The sequence below is a fragment of the Gorilla gorilla genome, chromosome 8, assembly GCF_029281585.2.
Source record: "Gorilla gorilla gorilla isolate KB3781 chromosome 8, NHGRI_mGorGor1-v2.1_pri, whole genome shotgun sequence".
Lineage (NCBI taxonomy): Eukaryota > Metazoa > Chordata > Mammalia > Primates > Hominidae > Gorilla > Gorilla gorilla.
Window position 1 is genome coordinate 50,100,013 of NC_073232.2, and position 27,241 is coordinate 50,127,253.

The 27,241-nt window shown below is 34.3% G+C and overlaps 1 long non-coding RNA gene across 3 annotated transcripts in view; it reads right to left on the reverse strand.

Moving 5' to 3' along the window:
- The window catches only part of LOC109028669 (uncharacterized), a 109,337-nt gene that overhangs the window by 20,068 nt on the left and 62,028 nt on the right, over positions 1 to 27,241 (reverse strand). The window lies entirely within an intron of this gene.

Sequence of the window (27,241 nt, forward strand, 5' to 3'; positions counted from 1 at the left end):
CATATCAGTAGGTCTGTGATGTCCCACCTGAGCTGCAAAACCAGCAAGTTTTTTTAAGGATTTCAAAAGGGGAAGGGGTGTATGAACAGGGAGTAGGTCACAAAGATCACATGCTTCTGAGGCCAATAAAGATCACAAGGCAAAGGGCAAAACAAAGATCACAAGGCAAAGGGCAAAATTAGAATTACTGATGAGGGTCTATGTTCAGCTGTGCATGTATTGTCTGGATAAACATCTTAACAGAAAATAGGTTCAAGAGCAGAGAACCAGTCTGACCAAATTTTACCAGGCTGGAATTTCCCAATCCTAGTAAGCCTGAGGGTACTGCAGGAGACCAGGGCGTATTTCAGTCCTTATCTCAACTGCATAAGACAGACACTCCCAGAACAGCCGTTTATAGACCTCCCCCAAGGAATGCAATTTTTTTTTTTTTCCTAGGGTCTTAATATTTAATACTCCTTGCTAGGAGAAGAATTTAGTGATATCTCTCCTACTTGCACGTCCATTTATATGCTCTCTGCAAGAAGAAAAATATGGCTCTTTTTGCCAGACCCCACAGGCAGTCAGACCTTATGGTTTTCTTCCCTTGTTCCCTAAAATCACTGTTATTCTGTTCTTTTTTAAGGTGCACTGATTTCATATTATTCAAACACACATATTTTACAATCAGATTTCATTTTGTTCAAACACACGTTTTACAATCAATTTGTACAGTTAATGCAATCATCACAGGGTCCTGAGGTGATGTACATTCTCAGCTTACGAAGATAACAGGATTATGAGATTAAAGTAAAGACATGCATAAGAAATTGTGAGTATCATTCAGGAACTGATGAATGTACATGAAATCTTCATAATTTATGTTCAGAGATTGCAGTACAGACAGGCATAATAAATTATAAAAGTATTAATTTTGGGAACTGATAAATGTCCATGTAATCTTCACAATTTATGTTCCTCTGCCATGGCTCCAGCCAGTCCCTCCGTTTGGGGTCCCTGACTTCCTGCAACATGATTTTCTCTTCCCGTATTAATTTGCTTAGGATAATGGCCTTCAGCTTCATTTGTGTTGCTGCAAACACCACTATCTCATTCTTTTTATGGCTGTGTAGTATTTCATGGTGTGTATGTACCACATTTTCTTTAACAGTCTATTGCTGATGGGCATTTAGGTCTATTCTATGTCTTCATTATTATTGAATAGTGCTGTGATGAACATATGTTTGCATATATCTTTATGGTAGAATAATTTATATTTCTTTGTATATATACCCAGTAATGGGATTGCTGGGTCAAATGATAGTTCTGTTTTTTGTTCTTTGAGAAATAACCAAACTGCCTGACACAATGGCTAAATGAATTTTCATTCCCACCAGCAGTGTATAAAAGTGTTCTCTTTTTTCTTCAACATTACCAGCATCTGTTATCTTTTGACTTTTTAATAATAGCTATTCTGAGTGTGAGAGGATATATCTCATTGTTGTTTAGATTTGATTTCTATAATTGTAAGTGATGTGGGTGATTTTTCATATGCTTGTTGGCTGCATGTATGTCTTCTTTTGAGAAGCATCGGTTCATTTCCTTTGCTCTTTCTAGTAAGGTTATTTTGTTTTGCTTGTTAAGTTCTTTATAGATTCTGGATATTTGGCCTTTGTTGGATGCACAGTTTACAATTATTTTCTTCTATTCTGTAGGTTGTCAGTTTGCTCTTGATAATTTCATTTGCTGTGCTGAATCGCTTTAGTTTAATTAGGTCACATTTGTCAATTTTTGTTTTTGTGGCAAAGACTTTTAGCATCTTCGTTATGAAATCTTTACCAGGGTCTATGGTATCTTCCAGGGTTTTTATAGTTTTTGCATATAAGTATTTAATCTATTTTGAATTGATTTTTGCATATGGCCTAAGGAAAGGGTCCAGTTTCAGTCTTCTGAATTTGGTTAGCCAGTTATCTCAGCAACATTTATTGAATATGGACTCATTTCCCCATTGCTTGGTTTTGTGAACTTTGTTGAAGATTAGATGTTTATAGGTGTGGGACTTTATTTCTTGGCTCCCTTTTTCTTCCATTGGTCTGTGTGTTTGTTTTTGTACCAGTACCATGCTGTTTTCATTACTGTAGCCTTGTAACAGAGTTTGAAGTTGGGTAATATGACGCCTCCAGCTTTGTCCTTTTTGTTGAGAATTGCTTTGGTTACTCAGACTCATTTTAGGTTTCATAGGAATTTTAAAATAGTTTTTTTTTTTTCAAATTCTGTGAAGAATCTCATTGGTATCTGATAGGAATTGCATTGAATCTGTAAATTCCTGTGGGCACTATGGCCATTTTAATGATATTGACTCTTCCTATCCATGAACATGAAATATTTTTCTTTTTTTTTTCTTTTTTCTTTTTTTTTTATTATACTCTAAGTTTTAGGGTACATGTGCACAACGTGCAGGTTTGTTACATATGTATACATGTGCCATGTTGGTGTGCTGCACCCATTAACTTGTCATTTAACATTAGGTATATCTCCTAATGCTATCCCTCCCCCAACCCCAACCCCACAACAGGCCCCGGTGTGTGATGTTCCCCTTCCTGTGTCCATGTGTTCTCATTGTTCAATTCCCACCTATGAGTGAGAACATGCAGTGTTTGGTTTTCTGTTCTTGCGATAGTTTGCTGAGAATGATGGTTTCCAGCTTCATCCATGTCCCTACAAAGGACATGAACTCATCATTTTTTATGGCTGCATAATATTTTTTCATTTGTTTGTATAATCTCTGATCTCTTTCAGCAGTGTTTTGTAATCCTCATTATAGAGAGCTTTCACCTCCCTGGTTAGCTGTATTTCTAGGTATTTTTTTTTTTGTACATATTGTGAATGGGATGGTGTTCCTTATTTGGCTCTCAGCTTGTATGTTCTTTTTATATAGGGATGCTAGTGATTTTTGTATATCGATTTTGTATGCTGAAACTTTGCTGAAGTTGTTTATCAAGTCTAGAAGCATTTGTCATTTCTGATTGTGTTTATTTGGAACTTCTCTTTTTAATTAATCTAGATAGCAGTCTATCAATCTTATTTATACTTTCAAAAAACCAACTTCTAGACTCATTGATTTTTTGTATGGTTTTTCACATCTCAATTGCAGTCAGTCAGTTCTGATTTTGGTCACTTCTTGTCCTTTAATAGCTTTGGGGTTCATTTTCTCATGTTTTTCTAGTTTCTCTGTGTTTGATGTTAGGTTGTTCATTTGAATTCTTTCTAACTTTTTGAAGTGGGCATTTTGTGTTATGAATATTCCTTTCAACACTGCTTTAGCTGTGTCACAGACATTCGGCTATGTTGTGTCTTTGTTTTCATTAGTTTCGAAGAATTTCTTATTTTCTGGCCTAATTTTATTGTTTATCCAGAAGTCATTCAGGAGCACATTGTAAAATTTCCATGTAATTGTATGGTCTTCAGCGAACTTAGTGTTGATTTCTATTTTTATTTTGCTGTGTGATCTGACAGTGCACTTGGTATGATGTCAGTTTTTTTTTTATTTACTGAGAATTGCTTCACGGCTGATTTTAGAGTACATGCCATGTACAGATGAGAAGAATGTATACTCTTGTTTTTTAGTGGAGAGTTCTATAGATATCTGTTAGGTCCATTTGGTCAAGTGTCTAGTTCAGGTCCTGAATATTTTGATTAGTTTTCTATATCAGTGATCTGTTTAATAAGGTCAGTGGAATGGCAAAGCCTCCCACTATTATTTCTCTCTTCTGGCTCAGAGAGTTTCTGCTGAAAAGTCTGCAGTTAGCCTGATGGGGTTACCTTTGTAGGTGATCTGCCCCTTCCTTCTGGTTGCCATTAACGTTTTTTTCTTTCATTTTGACCTTGGGAAATCTGAAGATTATGTGTCTTGGGGATGTCATCTTGTATAGTATCTCACAAGGGCTCTCTGCCTTACCTGAATTTTAATGTTGGCCTCTCTAGTGAGGTTTGGGAAATTTTCATGGACAATATCCTCACATATGTTTTCCAAGTTGCTTGCTTTCTCTCCCTCTTTCAGGAATGTCAATGGGTCATAAATTTTTTCTCATTACTTGATCCCATATTTCTCTGGGGTTTTCTTCATTTTTTTCTTTATTTTTATTGGATTGAGTTAATTCAGAGAACCAGTCTTCCAGCTCTGAGATCCATTCCTAAGCTTGGTCACTTTGCCTATTAATACTTGCAATTGTATTGTGAAATTATTGCAGTAAGTTTTTCAGCATTATCATATCAGTTTGGTTCCTTATTAAAATGGCCATTTCTTCTTTCAGCTCTCGTATCATTTTATTGTATTCCTTAGATTCTTTGGATTGGCTTATGGCTTTTCCCTGAATCTCAATGTTCTTCATTCCTATCCATATTGTGAATTCTACATCTGGCATTCCAGCCATTTTAGTTTGGTTAAAAACCATTGCTAAGACACTAATGCTGTCATTTGGAGGTAGGAAGACACTCGGACTTTTTTTTTTTTTTTTTTTTTTTTTTTGAGATGGGGTCTTGCTCTGTTGCCAGGCTGGAGTGCAGTGGCATAATCTCGGCTCACTGCAACCTCCGCCTCCCTGATTCAAGCAATTCCCCTGCCTCAGCCTCCTGAGTAGCTGGGACTACAGGCACACACCACCATGCCCAGCTAACTTTTTTGTATTTTAGTAGAGACGAGCTTTCACCATGTTGGCCAGGATGGTCTCGATCTCCTGACCTGGTGATCTACCTGCCTCAGCCTCCCAAAGTGTTGGGATTACAGGCATGAGCCACCATGCCCTGTCTGGCTTTTTGAGTTGCCAGAGTTCTTGCACTGGTTCTTTCTCATCTCTATGTGCTGATATTCCTTTTATTTTTTAAGGTGCTATCCTTTGGATGGCTTTTTTTTTTTTTTTTTTTTTTTTTGCCTTTTTCTTCTTTGATGTCCTCGGAGGTTTGATTGTGGTATAAAGTGGGTTAAGTTGACTGGTTTTGCTTCTGGAACATGTTAGGGGACCAAAGCACACCTCAGCACTCCTGGGCTGTGTACTCTAACTCTGGGGCTGGTAACAGGTCCCCAGCTCTGTTTTCTGGCCCCTGGTGGTTGGGAACTTGTTGTGATGGAGGGCCTGAGGAGTTCTCAGTCTGCTGACCACAGCACTTCAGTGGACGGTGTTGGCCAAAGCACTTCATCTTGGCAGTGACAGCAGAACCCATGCTCACTTGTGTGTCTCAGCAGTCACAATGGCACAGAATGTATACTCTGTTATTTTTTGGTGGAGAGTTCTGTAGATATCTGTTAGTTCCATTTGGTCAAGTGTCTAGTTCAGGTCCTGAATATTTTGGTTGGTCCTCAACAGTGGCATGTTGGGGTGCATGTGCATTGGCTTTGGTGGGGCACCAATGGGAGTGGGGTGGAAGCATTCTTGCACATGATTGCAGTGGTGGCATAGCAGGGGTAGTTTGCTGGCAGAGACAGTGTTGCCAGCATTCATGCCAGTGCTGGTGGCATGGTGGGGTGCCTGCATGTTAGTAGGGGTGGGACTGAGAGTTGTGCTCCCACTGACAGTGGTGAGATGGCAGGATGCATACACACATGTGCACTGAAGAGTAGGAGAGGTGAAGTCTAGAAACAGACACTTCAAGAGAGAGGCAAAGAAAACAGGAATTTATGCTAAATGGGGTGGTCAAATATACATATTTAATAAGCTATAGGAGGACTCATGAATATTTATGAAAGGAGAAACATGTGCATGAGGAATTGAGTGTTATGACCCTTCATGGGTCCCTGGACAAAGAAATGGTGTGTTAGTATGATTTGAGTGTGAAATTTCTGGCCCTTCAGTGTAAAAAGGTGAAGCAGAGGACATAAAAATCCTCACTGCACATTCGCATAGACTGGCCAGAACCCCACTCTGTGGTCATTCTGCAAATAAAAGGAGGGGCAACATCAAGTGTTTGGTTGACATCAGTGGTAGTGGAGTCCTCTGAAATGGCTGGTTTTCTTTTAGCCTTTAGGGAATAAAGCCTAATGGGAGTTAGCGAGAGAGGAGTATAATGAGGCATGTCCAATCTCCTATCCTGCCATGCCTGAGAACTCTGTTTTCAAGGTTTCTCTGGTGTCTCCTTGGTCAGGAGAAGGTATGCTCAGTTGGTTGGGGGCTTAGGATTTTATTTTTATTTCTCACACATGTGAGTGAGAACATATGGTGTTTAATTTTCTGTTCCTGACTTCTTTCACTTAACAATGTCCTTCATTTCCATCTACTTTGCCACAAATGACAGGATTGTATTGTTTTTATGGTTGAATTGTATTCCATTGTGTATATTACCACATTTTAAAAATTCATTTATCTGTTGTTGGGAACCTAGGTTGATTCCAAATCTTACTATTGTGAATAGTGCTGCAATAGACATCGGGGTGCAGATGTCTCTTCAATATCCTTGACTTTGAATAAATGCCCAGTATTGGGATTGCTGGATCATATGGTAGTTCTACTTGTAGTTTTTGAAGAAACTTTATACTGTTCACCATAGCGGCTGTACAAGTTTACACTCTCACCAAGAGTGTATAAGTGTTTCATTTTATCTGCATCTTCACCAGCATTTTTTTTTTGTCTCTTTGATACTACCCACCCTAACCAGATGAGATGATACTTCATTGGTCTTTGAAAATATTTAACAGTTTAAAAGTGCAGGCAATAAAAGCAAAATAAACAAATGGAATTATATTAGACTAAAAAGCTCCTGTACAACAATCAGCAGAGAGCAAAGACAGCCTATAGAATGGGAGAAAATATCTGTCAACTATTCGTCAGACAGGGGATTAATATTCAGAATATACAAGGAATCAAACATTTATATGGCAAAAAAAATCTAATTTAAAAATGGGCAAATTATCTGAACTGATGTTTCTCAAAACAAGACCTACAAATGGTCAGCAAATATATAAAAATATGCTCAACATCACTAATTATCAGGAAAATACAAATCAAAACTACAAAAAATTCACTCTCTCAATTGCTTTCCCTGACTCTAACAATATTATTGCCCTCAAATTAGTTCTCCACTCTTATATCCAAACGACCTTTAAAAAATGCAAACCTGATAATGCCATTCTCTAGCATCAGATACTTAGGCACTTAGATAATTAATGCCATTCCCTTGCTTCAGCTTCATTAAGAAAAAAAATTCAGAGTGGAGGGAGAAGGTATCAACTAAAATTATACAAATATAAAATGTATTAATTTCATTACCAGTCATGAATAAGTACAGTACTAGAAAAGAAATAAGCCTATATTATACAGAAACATTGATGTAAAAATATTCCAGATAAGCGTTAGATAATGAATGAATTCTGGATAAGTATTAGATAATAAAAATTCCAGATAAGTGTTAGGTAAAGAACACAGATATGATTTAATACAACCTATTAATATAATTAATTACATTAAAAACTAAAGAAGCTAATTATTATCTCAATAAATGTAAAAGGCATTTCTTAGTGTTCAATAAATATTTATATTAAACATATTGGAAAATAATGGAATAAAAATAAACTTCCATAAAATAATATTTTTATTTTTGCTTTTTACTAGAATCTACAATAAAATTACAGTTTATGCTATAACTTGAGACACATTTCTTTAGGAATAAGGAAAAGGTACCTATAACCAAAGTTCCTCTCTTATGTAACACCATATTGGAATGCTTTGTCAATAATAAGGTAATAGCCTAAAAAGAGAGATATAGTGTGAGTTTTGAAGGGAAATATATAATTATCATTTGTAGCTGATATATATTTGTAGCTGATAATGAAGGAAAATAAACAGATACAGTATTTTTACTAATAAGAGAGTTAGCAAGGTTGCAGAATATATGATCAATGTACCAACACAATAACAGCCATTTGTTACAGAAATAACTAATTGTAACAAAAAACAGTTTTATAGTTTTAGGTTTTATTTCCAGCTATAAATCAAATTATAAATTTTGATGAAGTTAAACTTAATTTGGTTTTATATGATGTGAGTATTGCATGAAGTTAGAGTAAGTGCTCACTTATTTCTACAAGGATAGTCAGATAACTCAATACCATTTGTCAAAAGACTTTCTTACCCCATTGCATTGCCTTGGCACCTATTTGTAGATTTTACATCTATCTATCTATCTATCTATCTATCTATCTATCTATCTATCTATCTATCTATCATCTATCATCTGTTTTCTCCAATAACAGAGTGTCTTGATTCCTGTATCTTTATACTAAGTCTCCAAGTGAGGTGGGATAAATTCTCTTAACTTTCCCTTTATTTTGGGAACAGCTTTGGTTATTTTCTAGGTGCTTTGCATTTTCACATACATTTTAGAGTATACTTGGCAATTTCTACCAAAAAAATAGTAAACTGCTATAATATTTACTGACATTTGGAACTACAACTCAATTAGGAAAGAATTGACATCTTTATTTTTATTTTTATTTTACTTTTTTGGATGGAGTCTCACTCTGTCGCCAGGCTGGAGTGCAGTGGCACGGTCTCGGCTCACTGCAACATCTGCCTCCCAGGTTCAAGTGATGCTCCTGCCTCAGCCTCCTGAGTAGCTGGGACGCTGAGTAGCATGCCACCACACCCAGCTAATTTTTGTATTTTTAGTAGAGGTGGCGTTTCACCATGTTGGGCAGGATGGTCTCGGTCTCTTGACCTTGTGATCTGCCCTAATCAGCCTCCCAAAGTGCTGGGAATACAGGCATGAGCCACCATGCCCAGCCAAGAATTGACATCCTACAAGAATACTGAGTCTTCCAATCATGAATATGGTATATCTTCACAATTGCTTAGGTCTTTTAAAAAATTTCTTTAATAACATTTGTGTAAAGTTCATTAATGCTTTTTCTTAAACTTAGTTCTAATTGTTTTTGTTGTTGTTGTTTCTAGGCTTTACTGTAAATTAAAGTGTTTTCCTCTCTTTATTTCCCAGTTTTTTGAATCTAATGTAAAATAATATAGCTGATTTTTGTATAGCAATATTGTATTATCTAATCTTGCTTTTTCTAAATCTATTGCAATGATCACGTAACTTTTATTATTTGTTGTTTGATATTATAAACTTCATTGTGTGGTTTTCAAATGTTTAAAACCTTAAGCCCTTTAAATAATTGCTGCTTGGTTGTAATATACTATTCTTTTCATATACATTGAGTTTAGATTTGCTAATATTTTGTAAATATATTCATTCATATTCATAAGTGAAATTGATCTGTGCTTTTCACTTTTGCATCATGTTTGTAAGGTTTTCATATTAGGGTTATGTTGCCCTCAAAAAGCATGTTAAGAAATTGGACAACTTAAATGAAATATACAGTGACCATTCCTCCACAACTTGCTAAAATAGTTAGTATAAGTTTGGTATTTTTTGTTTCTTCAATACTTGATAGAATTAATCAGTAAACTTCTTTAAGCCAGAAGGATTTTCCTATCTGTGATTTTTTTTCATGATAAATTCCACTAACTTCATAGATAAAATGACTTTCAGAATCTATTTTTATTTCTTATGTCAATTTCAGTAAGTTATATTTTTCAGGAAATACACATATTTGATTGAACTTATAAAAATTATTGATGTAATATGGTTTAGTCTATTAAAATCATTTTAATGTCTATCAGACCTATATTTAAAATATTTTATCCCTGATATTGAGTTATTTGTGTTTCCTCCTTATTTTTCTTGATCAATTTAAGTAGCAGTTTGGTAATTAGCTGATCTTTTCAAAGAACCAGTTTTTGCATTGTTAATCTTCTAAAACATGTCTGTTTTATTATTTCATCAATTTATGTTTTTTAAAATTAGACCCCCATCTTATTTACTTTTGGCCTACTTTGATCTCCATTTTATTTTCTTTTATCTTGAGACTGTTTATAGGAACATATTTATAATTGTTGTATCTTCCTGATGAATTGTCTTACTTTTTATTGTAAAAGATCTTTATTTATCTCTCTAGTAATATTCATGATATTGGAGTCTGCTTAATCCTTTATTTAAATGGATACACCAGTCCTCTGATGTGTACAATTTGTGTGGGTTTATCATTTTTCTTCCATTATATTCAACCTTTCTGCATATTTATATTTAAAATTGGTTTCTTGTAAGCAGCGTACAGTAAGATCTTGCTTTTTTCCTTTCTAATCTATTCTGCCAATCTCTTGCTTTTAATTGAAGTATTTAGATGATTAACATCTGATGTAAAGATTGATGTGGTTGAATTTGAGTTTATCATTTTATGCTTTATTTCCTGTTTGCTCCATCTGTTTTGTTGTTGCTCCAGTGTTTCTCTTTTACTGCCTTCTTTTGGCTTATTTGTATTTTTCTAATTATCCCTTTATAATTTGCCTATTTTCTTTCTGGCTTTCTTAAAAATATTATTATTATTATATATATTTTTTGAGATTGAGTCTCACTCTGTCACCCAGGCTGAAGTGCAATGGCACAATCTTGGCTCACTGCAACCTCTGCCTCCCGGGTTCAAGTGACTCTCCTGCATCAGCCTCCTGAGTAGCTGGGATTATGGCCATCCACCACCACCTGCAGCTAATTTTTGTATTTTTAATAGAGACAGGGTTTCACCATGTTGGTCAGGCTGGTCTCAAACTCCTGACCTCAGGTGATCAACCCACCTTTTCCTCCCAAACTACTGGGATTGCAGGTGTGGGCCACTGCGCCTAACTGCTTTGAATTATTTCTTTTTTAAGAGGTAGCTCTGGAAATTGTAATCTTCATATTAAACTTTTCACAGACTATTTAGAATTAATATTGTATCGCTTCACAGAAAAGATAGAAACCTTAAGAATGAATAAGTTCTTCTTCCCCATGAACTATTATGTTATAGTGCTTATATGCATTCAATGTATTTGTATTTTAAAAACTTACCAGCAAATATTAACTACATTTAAAATACATATTAATTTTGAAAACTTAAGAGAAAAAAATGTAGTATTTTATGTGTTTCCACCTATTTCTATTGATCCTCGCTCATTCCTGAATATCTCTGATTGGCCCTCTAGTATTAATTCTCTTCAGCCTGAAGAATTCCTTTAGCATTTTTGTATGTAGCAAGTCTGCTGGCAATTGACTTCATATAAAAAATCTTCATTTTGCATTTACATATAAATAATATTTTCATTAGTTATAGAATTTTATTTTCACATTTTTCCTTTAAAATCTTTTTTCACTGTTTTCTATCATTTAGTGTTTCTTATGTGACACCTGTAGTCATTTATACTAATGGATATGTTCTACCATGTGTCATGCGTTGTGTCATTTTACTCTAGCTGCCTTCAGATGATTTTCTTTATCTCATATTTCTATTATTTTTATTAAGATATGTCTAGCCGGGCGTGGTGGCTCATGCCTGTAATCCCAGCACTTTGGGAGGCCGAGGCGGGCGGATCATCAGGTCAGGAGATCGAGACCATCCTGGCTAACATGGCAAAACCCCATCTCTGCTAAAAATACAAAAAATTAGCCGGGTGTGGTGGCGGGTGCCTGTAGTCCCAGCTACTCCGGGGGCTGAGGCAGGAGAATGGCATGAACCTGGGAGGTGGAGTTTGCAGTGAGCCGAGATTGCGCCACTGCACTCCAGCAGCCTGGGTGGCAGAGCCAGACTAACGCCTAAAAAAAAAAAAAAAAAAAAAAAAGATACGTCTAAAAGTGATTTTTAAAAATTTATTGTTTGTTATTCACTGACATTTATAGTACACACCACTGTGCAATAAAATACACATTCTTCTCAAGTATACATTTAACATTAACCAAGACAGATACTATTTTTGGAGAAACTTTAAAAAATTTAAAAGACTAGAAATCATGCAATGTATGTGTTGTTATGATAATATGTTTAAGTTAAAAAACAGTAATAGAGGCCAGGCACGGTGGCTTACACTTGTAATCCCAGCACTTTGGGAGGCTGAGGAGAGCGGATCATGAGGTTAGGAGATTGAGACCATCCTGGCTAACACAGTGAAACCCTGTCTCTACTAAAAATACCAAAAAAAAAAAAAAAGAAATTAGCTGGGCGTAGTGGCACACATCTGTAGTCCTAGGTAATTGGGAAGCTGAGGCAGAAGAATTGCTTGAACCTGGAAGGTGGAGGTTGCAGTGAGCCGAGATTGCGCCACTGCACTCCAGCCTGGGCAACAGAGACTCTGTTTCAAAAAAATATATATTATCAGTAATAGGAAGATAACTGAAAAATTTCCAGTTTTTTGAAAACTAGCAAAAGTATTCTAAGTAACTCATGAGTCAAGCGAAATTCTCAAGATAAATTTGCAAATATTTTGGAGTGAATGAAAATGAAAATGCAACAGATCCAAATGTGTAGAATTATTCTAAAGCATTGTTTAGAGATTTCTTTTGGTTTCAAATGCATATAGCAGAAAAAAAACTGTGTCAAATCAATAAATAAAATTTTCACCTTAAGAAACTAGAGAAAGGATAGAGGATTAAATTCAAAATTACTAGAAATAAGAAATAGGCCAGGTGCGGTGGCTCGTGCCTGTAATACCAGTACTTTGGGAGGCCGAGACTGGAGGATCACCTGAGGTCAGGAGTTCAAGACCAGGCTGGTCAACATGGTGAAACACTGTCTCTACTAAAAATACAAAAATTAATTAGGCGTGGTGGTGGTCGCCTGTAATCCCAGCTACTTGGGTGACTGAAGCAGGAGAATCACTTGAACCCAGGAGGTGGAAGTTGCAATGAGACGAGACTGTGCCATTGCACTCCAGCCTGGGTGACAAGAGTGAGACTCCACATCAAAAAATAAATAAATAACTAAAAACAACAAAGAAATTAAAACTTGAGATGAAAATAATTAAATTGGAACAAAGAAATAATTGAAAAAATCAGTGAAATGGAGAGATATTTTTTTGTTAAAACATCTATAAAACTGAAGAAACTCTAGCCAAACTGAGCAAGTAGAAAAGGAGTTAAGACAATAACCAATATCAAAAATAAAGAGGGGCCACCACTATGGGCCACACAGCCATTAAAAGTATACTAAGGTGTGCTAATTTTCTAATGCAATAAATTACCACAAACTTACTAGCTTAAAGCAGTAGATATTGATTCCTATGGTTCTAGAGATCAGAAGCCCTCAAACCAAGATATCAGCCAGATTGAATTCCTTCTGAGGACTCTAGCAGAGAATCTGTGTCCTTGCCTTTTCTAGTTTCTAGTGGCTGCCTGCATTCTTTTGACCCCTGCTTCCATTTTCATATTGCCTTATCTTTTATTTCTGTTACCACATCATGTTCCCTGATTCTGACCCTACTACCTTCTTTCTCTTATGACAACCCTTATGATTAAGTTGGGTTCCCCTGGATAATTCAGGGTAACCATCTCATCTCAAAATTCTTAATTAAATTACATTGGTATGGTCAATTTTGCCATATAAGGTTGCATATTCACAGGTTCTGGAAATTAAGATGTGGAAATCTTCAGGGGGAGACATTATTCTGCCTGTCATATAAAGAACTCTGCAAAAAGCTCTATGCTTATAAATTCCACAAATAGTTGAAGTGAACTAATTCCAAAAAAGCACAAATTATGAAAACTCACTTAGACAACAGATAAGCTGAATAGTCCTGTATCTACTAAAAATTGGATTTGTAGTAAAAATATTTCAATCAAAGAAATCTTCAATGGTGAAAAATTTCAAACACTTTAGGGAGAATTACAGCATAGTTACAGTTACAAACAGCAACTTTCAGAAAAAATGAAACAATACTTCCAAATAAACTTTATAAGGCTAGCATTACATAAATATCAAAATCAACACAGAAATTACAATACTAGAAAACTATAGAGCAATAATATTTATGAACATAAACTCAAAAATCTTTAGCAAAATGCTAATACATTTATTCTATCAACATATAAAAATAATTTTGAACAACAGTTTTCCCCATGAATGTAATTCAACTTATCATCCAAAAATGATATGTCAATCTCAAAAGATGTGGAAGCATTTGACAAACTTTAACGTTAATTCATGGTAAAAATTCTCAGCAAACTAGGAATACAGTGGAACTTCTTTTTATCTAATAGAGGGTATCAATAAAATGCCTTTAGCTGTGATGTTACTTAATAGTAAAAGACTGAATGCTTGCTTATTCTCTAAGACTGGGAACAAAGTTCATATTCAGCATTGTATTTTAAGTTTTAACCAGTGTAATAACACAAGAAAAAGAAAATGAATCCACAATAGAAAGGAAGAAATAATGGTTTCAACTCACAGGTGATATTATTATATGCATAGAAAGCCCAAATAACTCATAAAAACTTCAAAGAAGTTATACATGAGTTTTCCAAGGCTGCAGAGTGCAAGGTAATATACAAAAAATAATTATATTTTTATACATTAGCAATGAAGCAAATTATTTCAAATTATAAAATTAATAGCATATATAAAATCTCCTAAAACTAAAATACTTAGATATAAATAAAAGTTTTCATGATATATACACTGAAAACTAGAACACACCAATTAAAAAAAGCCTAAATACTGTATGGAGAAGTACAGCATTTTAATAGATTCTAAGATTTTATATTGTCACATTCAATATAATGCTAGTAAAAAATCTCATTAGGCTTTTTACTCACAATAAACTTTTAAAAGACTTACCCTAAAGCTCTACTACTAAAGGAAATATTGGCCGGGCACAGTGGCTCATGCCTGTAATCCCAGCACTTTGGGAGGCTGAGGCAGGCAGATCATCTGAGGTCGGGAGTTGGAGACCAGCCTGACCAACATGGAGAAATCTCGTCTCTACTAAAAAAAAAAAAACAAAAAAATTAGCCAGGCATGGTGGCACATGCCTGTAATCCCAGCTACTTGGGAGGCTGAGGCAGGAGAATCACTTGAACCTGGGAAGCAGAGGTTATGGTGAGCCGAGATCATTCCATTGCATTCCAGCCAGGGCAACAAGAGTGAAACTCCATCTCAAAAAAAAAAAAAAAAGAAAGAAAGAAAATATTGAGTTTTGGATTAAACTTTTCTTCCACAGTGTATTTGCCTTTGTCTGCAATAGACTTGAAGGTACTATCAACCAAAAACTTATTCTAAATTATGTTTCTCCTTGAAGTTTCAGGTCATAAATCCAGGTGGATGTTAACCCCGAATCTAAAATGTAAATTTGTGGTTGAAACATTTCATGATTTTTTTTTAATTCTCCCAAAGTCAAAATTGGAGCATGCATGTATCCCCAGTTACTACTTAGCTCCACTCACTGAGGATTTTGTAATTTTGAAGTCTTAGCTCCATTTAGACATCTCAATCCAAATTTTAATTCTGCTTACAAATTTGGCTTTGTTATTTGAGTCTTTTATGTTGACCCTTTGGTAAATCCCAGCCTCTAGACAGCCAGGGATCAGTAGATCTATACAATATAAATGCTATTTTTAGAACTACTTTATCTTTATAAGTTCACAATTTTAAAAATTGTCTCCATAAAATTATATTAATTTTGCATCATATCAACTTTAAATACATATATGCCAACAGTTATGAATATGATCTAGAAGTTTCACAAAATTTTCATTTCACTATGTTGTGAGAAATGGCAGTCCATACCTTTCCTTTTAAGGAAATCTAAAAATTTCTCTAGTGCATATGATACAAAGGTAGAGGGGTATATATGTATGTGTGTGTGTGTGTGTGTCTGTGTGGTGTGTGTATAATAAGCAATAGTTTCTTCCTTTAATAATCTTTTACTCTAAAAAAGAAGTAAATTTAATTACTTTTGATTTGGGACACGGATTTTATATTCTGTAATTTTCTCGTTTTTGATGGCTAAATATTAAAGATGATAGAATAATCTTATTATTGCTCATCAAATCAGAGTTGCTTTTCATTCTACAAATGTACTTCTTCAAGTATACGTTTATTCTTCAAATATTGGAGTGAAATTATCACTTTTATAAATTGAAGAAATTGATATGTTAAATTATCTCTTCCCCAAATAAAGTTTATTTTCAAAAGATTTTGTACTTGCTGGAAAGTACATAATTATTATTTTGGAAAATTACGTTATGTAATGCTTATGAACAATAAAGGATGTTTTTATTCATTCAAGTAGTAGGGAAAAAATGAATGTGTCATTTGAATACAAAAGTGTCATTTTATCAAATATAAATGTGTGAAATTCTTAACATTTTGTTTTATTCTTTGATGGTATGCATTTCCATTTTAGAAAAAGAATTAGTACAATGTAATTATAGCATAAAAAGAAATGTTGCTCCTTATTAGGCATTCATATCAGATAAAGAATGTCTTAGGAGTGGTAATATAGTTAGAGAGGAGCTACAGATTATACACGAAACTTGCCTTGAAATTTCATTCCCATATCACCCATATTTTATTTACTTGCAATGTACATTTTATCTGGGCAAGTTATAGACTAAGTCAGTCAAAGAGGTTCTATATAATCCAGTCAATACAATCAGAGAAAGTATGTTTCAACATGAAATAATGTCAAAATGTATTAAAATGGCACATAACATTCACAGATTGTTTGACAGATGTTTTAAATCTCAGGTTATTTACTTTCAAATATGAGAAATGTGTACAACATTTTTAAAGAAGATGCTATTTATAGTGTGCTAAATGATACCTCTTTGCTCTTGCACACTTTCAAGTTTTGTAAAGTACTCAAGCTCGGTAAAACATTCAAATGAGTCTTTGCTTTTGGTTCGGAGCTTTGGAGAAATGGCAGTTCCTCATCTCTGCCAACCTCATCCACTACTTCTTTTCTCTTTGGTTATTATTATTATTTTTAATCATTCAGAATCCACCAGTTTGCTTCAGATATTTCCTGGCTACATCTTCTCTTGTTTCTTCACTGGATCATCTTTTCAACCTTCTGCGGCAATAGGGACATTCTTGAAATGCTCATTCATTTTTCTAATTATCATATCCTTCAATGTTTCTCACATCACATTTTTAGGATGCCCCCCATACTTATATATCTAATGCCATCAATAAAATTCACCTAGTAAGATTAGCATCTTCTTAGAAGATTCATCTTTCTTTCCAAATTTTTTCCACTTACTTATTTCCTAATCTTTGTTCATTATATCCATATTCTCCAAAGGCCTGAAATTTCAAAGTCATGTTTAATGTTACTCTTTTCTTTATATTGTTCACTTTCCCCATTGAATCAGTTACAAAGATATGCTGGTTTTCTCTGAAGAAAGCCACAGGCTTCTTCATCAGCCATTTCCACTGCTCCATCCAAATCCAAGTCTCAGAATCCTTCTTTCCTTTAAGTATCATCACTGTGCAATCCATCTTAAACCTATTGCTAGCATTATCTTTCTAAAACAGTTTTGAACATATCACTTCTCTGTTTAAACATTTTCCTATATTATAATGCCCTGGTACCATTGTATGTTACTAGAGATCTGTTATTTACCAAAATTATCTTCAATTGTTGGCCTTAGAAACACACTACCCTTGAACCAAATTCTACCTCTGCTGTGTTCCTTTTGTTCCTCTACCACTCTATCTCAATGCCTTTGTCACTCACTCTGCCTGAAATATACACTTACAGTTGTTCTCTCACTTCCACTTGTTGAAAAATTTATTACCATTTAAGGACAAATACAATGTCACCATCTCCATGAACCTGTCCTGAATGTATTAATCAGTAGCAATATCACCTGTTGTTTACTAAGCCTAAACAATATTTGATAGGATAATGATATTGAACCTATATTATTTCCTCATTAACTCTAAATTCCATACTTTGGGAGCCATTTATACTGCACTTAGGAAAGTAGTGTGAATGCAGAAGATGGTCAAAGATTAAGTAAAGCAAGTATCTTTTAGGAAGGAATCCTTGCTTATGGACAGTTATTGTAATTATTTCTAAACTGTATGATTTTGTCCCTTTTGTGAAATTGTTGATTTTTTTCAGATGCTTGTTAGCAAAAGAGAGACATAAAATTGCCTTACTGAGACACCTTGTAAAGAAAAATTTAAACTAACAAAGACTATCAGTGTTGTTTCTCCACATTTGACTTTCCACCTCTCCTGTTCTTTCTTTTTACATTGGCATGGCTAAATACTAAATGCTAGTACTTAGTAGCATAGTACAGGTGCTCAAACATTGGCCTTATAAACTGGATCCCTATGTTCCTGTTTCAGCTTGGCTACTAAAAATCTATATGACCTGGAGCAGTCACCTTGCCCGTTCCTATTTGTCCTATCTTTAAAATGAGGAATTGGACTTTATTATCTCTTGATTACTTTCAATATCAAAATCCTACAATTATTTTTAGTGATAAAATCCTACAATTATTTTTAGTGATAAAATCCAGATTTAAATTTCTATTTTAAACCAAATTTCTCAGGAGTTCACCTAAAATGACATCAAAAAACACCACAATGGATCGAGTTCAAAAATCTCCTGTATCAGGCCAAAAAAGAGAGTGGTTTATCATAGTCACAGTGAAAGCTGCAACCCTTTTCCAGTTGGGTGAAAGCCACCAAATAACTGATCTTGCTCAGCCGTGGCCACTGCTGACTCAGGCCTTAATACAGCTAGCAAGTATCAATGTACACATAAGTTATGATTTAGATCTACTACAACTATTAAATGCCTTTGAAAGTGATGACTAGGAGCCACTTCAAGAGGCCAATGCAATTCATTCCCGGAAGAGCTTACAGAGCAAAACTTAATATCCTTTACTTTCAGTCCCCATTGCAACTGAATTTCAAATCTATGTATAATTAAACCAAATCTTTGATTTTTCTTATAACAATAAACTATATAAGGATTTACCTAGTGCTGTTCATTCTGAAGTCAGAAAGTCTTTATGGAAAAATCATTTGTATATCCATTACAAGCTCTCCAAACTTCCTAATAAAAGGTTGCACACACTTTGCTGTAAGATGCCAGGTTTTGGGAAGTGTGAAACATATTCTGACAGTTTAATTGAAATAGCTATTGAGCATGAAGGCAAAACACCTGTTGAGAAGGGAAATAAACAACAGCAAAAATCCCTGCTGAATTTTTCAGACAAAGTAGAGAAAATCAGAAGGACTCTTTATTCAGTGATAATAAATTCATGAATCAAGTGGGACAATTGTTATGAGAATTTAGGTATCAATCATTACTGTTGATCTACCGTCCTTTACTGAGCCTTCAGTTGCTTCCTTTACCTGACTTATTAAAGTGGTATGAGAATGCAACAAAATAGTAGAATATAAAGCTTACATACCTAGAAACACTAGTCATTAAATATCAACTGTTCTTTGAGAGACATATAGAAATCAGAAGATTTCAAATAAGAATCTGAATTTTGCATTTCTTTAGAAAAACTACGTGGGGGGCAAGGCAGGAATTCTTGTGTTTCCTTCAGCCTGAATGGCAAAACCATGCTGGACTTGAGTTACTGGTTCAACACTTTAGCGTATATTTTGCATTATGCCTACTGCCTTCAACATTTTACCACTGGACATTTACACATTTGTTTATGTGATGTTCAAAATAGCTATTACCAGCCATTTTATTTAAAAGTTTATCAGTCTACATATATTTTAAAACATGTTAGAATAAAACCACGTATCCTCATGCCACCTTTTAAATCCTCATAGTTGGTCAAGCTAGAGATTTTTACTATAAGGTACTAATTTCATACTATTTTTAAATTTCACGAGCCCTTATATTTTCTAGATATAAAAAGCACATATGTGAGGCAGTAACACATATATTGAAATTAATGTTAGTAAACCACAATCAAATAAAAAAGTTCAAAACTATAGACTAGAAGGTGTATATCTTTCACATAGATCTTGAATGTAACAGTCAGCTTTGATTTTACATGAAAATGTTAAAGAGATAATTATGGCAAATTACTTCAATGTACTTGACATGTATATCCTGCCCTACTTTCTAATCTAATTAATTATATCACACTCAACTGTTGAAATAGAAGTAAATGGTGAAACATAAGGATCTTCCTGAAGTGTGAACAAAAAAGGACAAGATTAAAAAAAAATCCCTCCTTCTGAATTTTCTTTTTTTTGTTTATAATTGACACATAATAATTGTACATGTTTGGGGGTATACTGTGATGTTTCAATAGATATATGCATTGTTTAATGATCATATCAGGGTAATTAACATACCCATTACCACAGCATTATCATTTCTTTGTGGTGATAACATTCAAGATCTTCTTCTCTAGCTATATTGAAATATATAATACACTATTTTTAGCTGTAGTCACTCTGCTATGTAATAGAACACCAGAATTTATTCTTCCTATCTAACTGTAACTGTGGTCTCATAGAAATAAAGAGTAGAACAGCAGTTACCAGAGGGTGAGGAGAGAAAAGGGGATGGGGGATGGAGAGAGGTTGGTCAACGAGTAAAATTACTTTAGATTCCACATATGAGTGAGCTCATGCAATATTTGTTTTTCTGTACCTGGTTGATTTCACTTAACAGAATGTCCTGCAGGTTTATCCATGTTGTCACAAATGACAGAAGGTCATTCTTTTTGTAGCTGTATAGTATTCCACTGTGTATGTTTAGCATGTTTTCTTGATCTATTTGTCCATTGATGGATATTTAGGTCAATTTTATCACTTACATAATGTGAATAGTGCTGCAATAAACAACATAGAAATGCAGATATCTCATTGACTTCTCATTTTATTTCTCTGAATATATACCTCACAGTGAGACTGCTAAATCATATAATAATTTTATTTTTAATTTTTTGAGAAACCTTCATACTGTTTTCCATGTCTGTACTAATTTACATTCCCACTAACAGTGTATGAGTGTTCCCCTTTTTCTTCATCCTCACCAGCATTTGTTATTTTTTTGTCTTTTTGATAATAGCCATTCTAACAGGTATGAGGTAATATCTCACTGTGGTCTTGATTTGTATTTCCATGATGATTGGTGATGCTAATCGTTTTTTGTCAAATATCTACTGGCCATTTGCATGTCTTTATTAGGTTGAGTTATATTCCTGCTATACCTAATTGATTGAAAGTTTTTATCATGATGGGATGTTGAATTTATGAAATGCTGTTTCTGCATCTATTGTAATGGTCATATGTTTTTTGTACCTGATTGTGTTAATGTACCACATTTATTGATTTGCATATTATAAACCATCTGATACAGGTTGGATATTTGTCCCCCCAATCTCATATTAAAATGTAATTCCTAATGTTGGAGGTGGGGCCTGGTGAAAGGTGATTAGATCATAGATATGGATTCCTCATTGACTGGTGCTATCCTTGTAATTGTGAATGAGTTCTCATGAGATTTGGTTGTTTCCAAGTGTGTGGCACCTCCCACTCACTCTCTTGTTCTTGCTTTCACCATGTGATGTGCCTGTTGCCACTTCGTCTACCACCATGAGTAAATATTCCCTGAGGCTTCCCCAGAAGCTGAGCAGATGTTGGCAGCAGGCTTATACACCCTGTAGGGCCAATTAAATCTTTTTTAAAAAATAAATTACCCAGTCTCAGGTGTTGGTTTGTAGCAATGCAAGAAGAGCCTAACACATCATCCTCAAATTCCTATGATGAATCACACTTGATCATAGTAAGTGATCTTTTAATGTGTTGATGGATTCAGTTTGATAGCATTTTGCTCAGGATTTTTGCCTCTATGTTTCAGAGATACTAACCTGTAGTTTTCTTTTATTTTTGTGTCATTATCTGGTTATGGTGTCAAGGTAATGCTTGCCTGATAGCATGAGTTAAAACATATTCCTTCTTCTTCAATTTAACATAGTAGTTTTAGAAGAATTAGTATTAGTTATTTGATAGTTTGGTAGAATTCAGCAGTGAATTTGTCAGATCCTAGGCTTCTCTTTGATGGGAGAATTTTTTTTTTATTACTGATTCAATCTTGTTACTCATTATTTGTTCAGGTTTTCTATTTCTTCATAATTCAGTCTGGATTCATTTTTTCTAGCTTTCAAATTTCTTGATTTATAGTTGTTCATAAAAGTCTCTTATGATCTTTGTATTTCTGTTGACAAATTCTGTGTAATATATCTTTTTTCTTCTCTGATTTTAGTTATTTGAATCTTTTCTCTTTTGTTCTTAGTGTAGCTAATTTCTTTTGATTTTCAAACAAAATTGTTTTTCTTTGATGGTTTTCTTGTATTGTTTTAAAATCTCTGTTTTTTTTTTTGTTTCTGCTGTGATCTTTGTTATTTCTTTTCTTCTACTAATTTTGCATTTGGCTTTTTAGAAATTTTCTAGTTCCTTGAAGTGCACCAGATGGTTTTTAATTGGATATCTTTTTACTTTTTTGATGTAGGAATTTATTGCTCTAGTGTTTCCTCTTTGACATACTTCTGCTATATCCCATAGGCTTTCATTTTCTATCTCCAGAAATTTTCAGAAATTTCTTTTCTTAATGGGGATACAAGAGCGTGCTGTTTAATTTCCATGTATTTGTAAAGCTTCCACCATTCCTTCTGTTACTGATTTCTAGTTTTATTGATTTCTGGTATTATTCCATTGTGTTTAGAAAAAGTACTTGATGTGATTTTTATTTTTGAAAATTTTGTAAGATTTGTTTTATGACTCAGCATAGTCTATTCTAAAAACTGTTCCACGTGCACTTGAAAAGAAAGTGTATTTTGTAGTTGTTGGATAGAATGTTTTGTAAATATCTGTTAGGTTCATTTTATCTACAGTGCAGTTGAACTGTAGATAAACTGATGTTTCTTTGTTGATTTTTCTCTCTGGATCATCCATCCATTGCTGAAAAGGGGAGTGATAAAGTTTTCCACCATTATTGTCCTGCTGTCAATCTCTTCCTCTAGGTTAGTATTCGCTTTATATATTTAGGTGCTTCAGTGCTGAGTGCATGTATATGTACAAATGTTATAACAGCTTTGTCATTACATAATAATCTTCTTTGTATTTATTTTACAGTACTTGACTTGAAGGTTATTTATGTAAGTATAGCTATTCCTGCTTTTTATGGGATGTGCATTTGTGTAGAATGTGTTTTTTCTTTTCTTCACTTTCAGTCCATTTGTATCTTCATAAAAGAAGTGAGTTTCTGTAGGCAGCATATAGTTGGGTGTGGGTGTAGGAGGGCTTTGTATGTCTGTGTGTGTGTTGTGTGTGTGCTTAATCCGTTAAACAACCCTATGTATTTTAATCAGTGAATTCATTTATACTCAAGGTTATTATTTCTAGGTAAAGACTTTACTGTCATTTTGTCACTTTTTAAAACTGTTTTGGAAAGTCTTTCTTTTTTTTTATTATGCTTTAAGTTTTAGGGTACATGTGCACAATGTGCAGGTCTGTTACATATGTATACATGTGCCATGTTGGTGTGCTGCACCCATTAACTCGTCATTTAACATTAGGTATATCTCCTAATTCTATCCCTCCCCCCTCCCCCCACCCCATAACAGGCCCTGATGTGTGTGGAATACTATGCAGCCTTAAAAAATGATGAGTTCATGTCCTTTGTAGGGACATGGATGAAGCTGGAAACCATCGTTCTCAGCAAACTTTCTTTCATTTTTCTGTCTTTTTTTGTGGTAAAGTGATTCTCTCTAGTATGCTTTGGTTCAGCACTTTTTATTTTTAGTGTATTTATCGTAAGTTTTTACATTTTAAACCAGTCTTTTTCCAAATTTTGGATTTTTATATGTAAATTTACTTCTTTTTACATGTTCTTTCTCTTAAACAATTGTTGTTATTATCATTAATTTTTTTTCTTTTAGATACTAAAAGATGAAAGCGATATTATATAAAGATATAAGTGACACCTATGGTTCCAGCTACTTGGGAGGCTGACGTGGGTAATTCATTTGAGCCTGGGAAGCAAAGGTTACAGTGAGCTGAGATCACACCACTACACTCTGACCTGGGTGATAGAGTGAGATGCTGTCTCAAGACAAAAAAAAAGAAAAGAAAAAAAGATGTAAGTGATTTATATACACTTACAGTTTCTTATTTTTTTGGAGGGGAGGGGGCAGAGTCTCGCTCATTCACCTAGGGTAGAGTGCAGTGGCATGATCTCAGCTCACTGTAACCTCCGCCTCTTGGGTTCAAGCGATTCTCGTGTCTCAGCCTCCAAGTAGCTGGGACTATAGGTGCATGCCACCATGCCCAGCTAATTTTTGTATTTTTAGTAGAGACGAGGTTTCACGATGTTGGCCAGGCTGGTCTTGAACTCCTTACCTCAGGTGATACGCCCACCTCAACCTCCCAAAGTGTTGGGATTACGGGCATGAGCCACCACACCTGGCCCAATTAGTTTTTGAGTGTCCTGAATTTGTTTACTTACTATGACCAATGAGTTGTATACCTTAAGATGTTTTCTTTTTACATATTAGCATCCTTTTCTTTCAGATTAAAAAACTTCCCTTAGCATTTTAGTAGGTCTAGTGTTGATGAATTCCCTCAGCTTTGGTTTATCTGCAGAAGACTTTATCTTTTCTTTATGTTTGAAGAATACCTTTGCTTGGTACAATATTCTTGGTTGGCAGATTTTTATTCTCCTTCACTACTTTGAATATATCATATCATTTTCTCCTTTCCTGCAGGGTTTTTGCTGAGAATCTGATGAAAGCTGTATTAGGGCCCTGATTAATGTGATATGTCTCTTTTCTCTTCTTTTTTTCAGTATTCTTTCTTTGTCTTTGATTTTTTTTATCGTAATTTGAAGGGTGTTGGGGAATTCCTTTTGAGTTAATTTGATTAGTAACTTCTATGTTTCTTGTAAGTGGATGTTGTTTTCTACATGTAGATTTAGGAGGTTTTTAGCTATGATTTCCTTAAATATGTGTTCTAGGTCTAGTCTCCCTTTTCTCATTCAGAAACTCCTATTTTGTGAAAGTTAGTTTACTTTAAATAGTGTCCCACACTTCCTGAAGGTCTTCTTCACCATATTTTTTCTTTTTTCTTTTTGCTCCTTTGATTAATTTCATGTCTTCAAGCTGTTTCCTCTGATTATGTCTACTGTAAAAGCTTTCTATTGAGTTTTTTCAGTTCAGTTATTATATTCTTTATTTCTAGGATTTATTTGGGCTTTAAAAATGTTTCTTTATTTGTCAAATATCTCATTGTATTTATGGATTGTTTTCCAAATTTTAGTTAATTTTCTATTTATATTTTATTGTGATTCCCTGAAAATTTTAAAGTAGATTATTCTGAATTTGGAATTCAGACATTTTATAGATCAATTCTTCTGTGTCCATTATAGAGCTTTGTTTATTTCTTTTGTTGGTGTCATATTTTCCTGATTTTTATTAATCCTTTTATCTTTATATTGATGCCTGTGAATTTGAGGAGATGGTCACCTCTTTCTGTTTTTGCAGGTGTTTTTTGTGGTCTTAGATCATTACAACTTAATATCAGAACTTAACTGCTGTCCAGCTTTTGACTCCTGAGTGGGGAGGATTTAGTGTATATCAGAATTTAAATGCTGCACTGGAGTGAAATCACTGCTCTGCCATTGTTTGTTATTTGGAAAAGACTTATTGTGAGCACCAGAACTTACTAAATATTTCAGCTGCTTCTGGGTCAGGGGAAGGTGCCACATAAACACAAAAAAGGACTCAGGCATTTCCAGGGCTCATAACCTCTGCAGTGCTATGAGACTTGACAGTCTCCTCAGCATGGCATTCCTGCTGAGCAGAATGCAGAGCAGCTACCAAGAGCCACAGGACAGTTGCTGCAATCAGCTCTCCTGATTTTATCTTCAGTTCACTCAGGTCATTCAGCCCTCCTGGAACTCTCAGTGTTTTCCATGGGATGAGACCCATGTAGACATCCCATGAAGCCTCCTCAACTGATAGGGAAATTGAATGTTTATTTTCAACTTCCAATTTCTTCCAACTCAGACATCCTAAATGTATAGAAATTTTCTGTGAGCTGTTATGTGGCTTGGGGTAGTGGGTGGCATATTCTAAAATCGTCATTTATCAGTCACAGCTTCTCTCATTTCTGCAGGCTCCATCAGTTCCTCTGCTTCTCTCTCAAGTTCTAGTAACTTCAGGTTAGTTTAATTGTCTTTGAATAGTTACTGCTTATACCTTTGTAGGGGAAGCAATGTTAAGTGTCTTCTATTCTGTTATCTTGCTGGACAGATTTTGTAAGTTGTGAATATAATGTACAGCTATCTATTAGAGAACTAGAAAAATATATACTTCTTAGCTGACCAATTTTAATGATTTTGGCTGTACTATAACAAACTGTTTTGAAGTTTAAAGTCATGTATTATGACTGAACTGAATAATTCAAGTTTTTTATGGTTTATATTTATTTATTCAAAGTATCATTTTGTTCATGGATTGTCTTCTTGATTTTGTTGAGTTGTCTACCTGAGTTCACTTATAGCTCATTGAACTTCTTTAAGACTTACAGTGGGGGAAAAGTAGTTCAGAAAGTAGGAGAGTAGAAAGGATAATCCTGAGGGAAAAAAAATGAAAAGAAGAAACTTTTGCAAATAAATTGATCTCACAGTGTAAGAGCAATCTTAGAAAATAGGGTTTGGTCTGAAACTATTTCTTGTTCTACCATAATTATTTATATATTACAGATGAGATAAAACATTATTGAACTTCTACACAGAAACCACCAGTGCTGATTTTTCTAGGCATTATAAAGAAAAACACACTTAGATGGTTCCTATGATCTTGTCATCTATTTCAGTCAATGTTAATATTGAAATCCTCATTTTCAATGTTCTCCCCAAAACACCTTTGATTTTACATTTATGTTAGGCATGAATGAAAGAAAAAGGATATTCTGTTTATTGGAAATGGATCATGAATAAAAATGGTTTTCACAACCCTAAGGCTAGTTGTAGAGAAGAGAACTGAATTTGCAGTTTTGGCTGAACTAATTGGTCCCTTTAATCAATGGGAAATGTGGGCTACAAATGTCATGAGCTAAATAAGGCATATCTATGTTCTAATCCTATCTGTAACACTTACAACTTTGGAGAAGATAGTAATCTTTCTCAACCTGCATTTTTTAATTGATACAAGGAAAGTAATAACATTTTCAGTAGCCTAAAGTTGTTATAAATATTTGTTGAGATAAATGTAAAATATATAGAGAGCTTAAGGTATAAATTGCATTAAATATATTTTTATTTTTAATGATGGCATAATTAATGATTTTAATAAACTGAATTTTAATTATTAAAATGCAAAAAATGCAGAAAAGAACAATAATTCTTCAAACTCTTAC